The following is a 3,445-nucleotide window of genomic DNA, read 5'->3' on the forward strand; positions in this document are numbered from 1 at the left end:
TGGGTATATCTACTTAATGAAGCATAAGTCTGAAACATTTGTAAAGTTCAAAGAATTTCAGAGTGAAGTTGAAAATCATTGTAACAAGAAAATAAAGTTTCTACGATCTGATCGTGGAGGAGAATATTTGAGTTACGAGTTTGGTCTACATTTGAAACAATGCGGAATAGTTTCGCAACTCACGCCACCTGGAACACCACAGCGTAATGGTGTGTCCGAACGTCATAATCGAACTTTATTAGATATGGTGCGATCTATGATGTCTCTTACTGATTTACCGCTATCGTTTTGGGGTTATGCTTTAGAGACGGCTGCATTCACGTTAAATAGGGCACCATCGAAATCCGTTGAGACGACGCCTTATGAACTATGGTTTGGCAAGAAACCAAAGTTGTCATTTCCGAAAGCTTGGGGCTGTGATGCTTATGTGAAAAAGCTTCAACCTGATAAGCTCGAACCCAAATCAGAGAAATGTGTCTTCATAGGATACCCAAAGGAGACTGTTGGGTACACCTTCTATCACAGATCCGAAGGCAAGACATTCGTTGCTAAGAATGGATCCTTTCTAGAGAAGGAGTTTCTCTCGAAAGAAGTGAGTGGGAGAAAAGTAGAACTTGATGAGGTAACTGTACCTGCTCCCTTATTGGAAAGTAGTACATCACATAAACCAGTTTCTGTGACACCTATACCAATTAGTGAGGAAGCTAATGATAATGAGCATGAAACTTCAGATCAAGTTACTACCGAACCACGTAGATCAACTAGAGTAAGATCCGCACCAGAGTGGTACGGTAATCCTGTTCTGGAAGTCATGCTACTAGATCATGATGAACCTATGAACTATGAAGAAGCGATGGTGAGCCCAGATTCCGCAAAATGGCTAGAAGCCATGAAATCTGAGATGGGATCCGTGTATGAGAACAAAGTGTGGACTTTGGTTGACTTGCCTGTTGATCGACAAGCAATTGAGAATAAATGGATCTTCAAGAAGAAGACTGACGCTGACGGTAATGTTACTGTCTACAAAGCTCGACTTGTTGCGAAAGGTTTTCGACAAGTTCAAGGGATTGACTACGATGAGACCTTCTCACCCGTAGCGATGCTTAAGTCTGTCCGAATCATGTTAGCGATTGCCGCATTTTATGATTATGAAATTTGGCAGATGGATGTCAAAACTGCATTCCTGAATGGATTTCTGGAAGAAGAGTTGTATATGATGCAACCAGAAAGTTTTGTCGATCCAAAGGGAGCTAACAAAGTGTGCAAGCTCCGGCGATCCATTTATGGACTGGTGCAAGCATCTCGGAGTTGGAATAAACGCTTTGATAGTGTGATCAAAGCATTTGATTTTGTACAGACTTTTGGAGAAGCCTGTATTTTCAAGAAAGTGAGTGGGAGCTCTGTAGCATTTCTGATATTATATGTGGATGACATATTACTGATTGGAAATGATATAGAATTTCTGGATAGCATAAAGGGATATTTGAATAAGAGTTTTTCAATGAAAGACCTCAGTGAAGTTGCTTACATATTGGGCATTAAGATCTATAGAGATAGATCAAGACGCTTAATTGGACTTTCACAAAGCACATACCTTGACAAAGTTTTGAAGAAGTTCAAAATGGATCAAGCAAAGAAAGGGTTCTTGCCTATGTTATAAGGTATAAAGTTGAATAAAACTCAATGTCCGACCACGGCAGAAGATAGAGAGAATATGAAAGAAGTTCCCTATGCTTCAGCCATAGGCTCTATCATGTATGCAATGCTGTGTACCAGACCTGATGTGTGCCTTGCTATAAGTCTAGTAGGGAGGTACCAAAGTAATCCAGGAGTGGATCACTGGACAACGGTCAAGAACATCCTGAAGTACCTGAAAAGGGCTAAGGATATGTTTCTCATATATGGAGGTGACAAAGAACTCATCGTAAATGGTTACGTTGATGCAAGCTTTGACACTGATCTTGATGATTCTAAATCGCAAACCGGATACGTGTTTACATTAAACGGTGGAGCTGTCAGTTGGTGCAGTTCTAAACAAAGTATCGTGGAGGGATCTACATGTGAAGCGGAGTACATAGCTGCTTCGGAAGCAGCAAATGAAGGAGTCTGGATGAAGGAGTTCATATCCGATCTAGGTGCCATACCTAGTGCATCGGGTCCAATGAAAATCTTTTGTGACAATCCTGGTGCAATTGCCTTGGTGAAGGAATCCAGATTTCACAAGAGAACCAAGCACATCAAGAGACGCTTCAATTCCATTCGGGATTTAGTCCAAGTGGGAGACATAGAAATTTGCAAGATACATACGGATCTGAATGTTGCAGACCCGCTGACAAAGCCTCTTCCACGAGCAAAACATGATCATCACCAAGGCTCATGGGTGTTATCATTACTGTGTAATCTAGATTATTGACTCTAGTGCAAGTGGGAGACTGAAGGAAATGTGCCCTAGAGGCAATAATAAAGTTATTATATATTTCCTTATATCATGATAAATGTTTATTATTCATGCTAGAATTGTATTAACCGGAAACATAATACATGTGTCAATGCATAGACAAATAGAGTGTCACTAGTATGCCTCTACTTGACTAGCTCGTTGATCAAAGATGGTTATGTTTCCTAACCATAGACATGAGTTGCCATTTGATTAACGGGATCACATCATTAGGAGAATGATGTGATTGACTTGACCCATTCCGTTAGCATAGCACTTGATCGTTTAGTTTGTTGCTGTTGCTTTCTTCGTGACTTATACATGTTCCTATGACTATGAGATTATGCAACTCCCGTTTACCGGAAAAACACTTTGTGTGCTACCAAACGTCACAACGTAACTGGGTGATTATAAAGGTGCTCTACAGGTGTCTCCGAAGGTACTTGTTGGGTTGGCGTATTTCGAGATTAGGATTTGTCACTCCGATTGTCGGAGAGGTATCTCTGGGCCCTCTCGGTAATGCACATCACTTAAGCCTTGCAAGCATTGCAGCTAATGAGTTAGTTGCGGGATGATGTATTACAGAACGAGTAAAGAGACTTGCCGGTAACAAGATTGAACTAGGTATTAAGATACCGACGATCGAATCTCGGGCAAGTAACATACCGATGACAAAGGGAACAACGTATGTTGTTATGCGGTCTGACCGATAAAGATCTTCGTAGAATATGTAGGAGCCAATATGAGCATCCAGGTTCCGCTATTGGTTATTGACCGGAGACGTGTCTCGGTCATGTCTACATTGTTCTCGAACCCATAGGGTCCGCACGCTTAACGTTACGATGACAGTTTCATTATGAGTTTATATGTGTTGATGTACCGAAGGTTGTTCGGAGTCTCGGATGTGATCACGAACATGACGATGAGTCTCGAAATGGTCGAGACATGAATATTGATATATTGGAAGCCTATGTTTGGACATCGGAAGTGTTCCGGGTGAAATCGGCA

This window comes from Triticum dicoccoides, chromosome 4A, assembly GCF_002162155.2.
Source record: "Triticum dicoccoides isolate Atlit2015 ecotype Zavitan chromosome 4A, WEW_v2.0, whole genome shotgun sequence".
Taxonomy (NCBI): Eukaryota; Viridiplantae; Streptophyta; class Magnoliopsida; order Poales; family Poaceae; genus Triticum; species Triticum dicoccoides.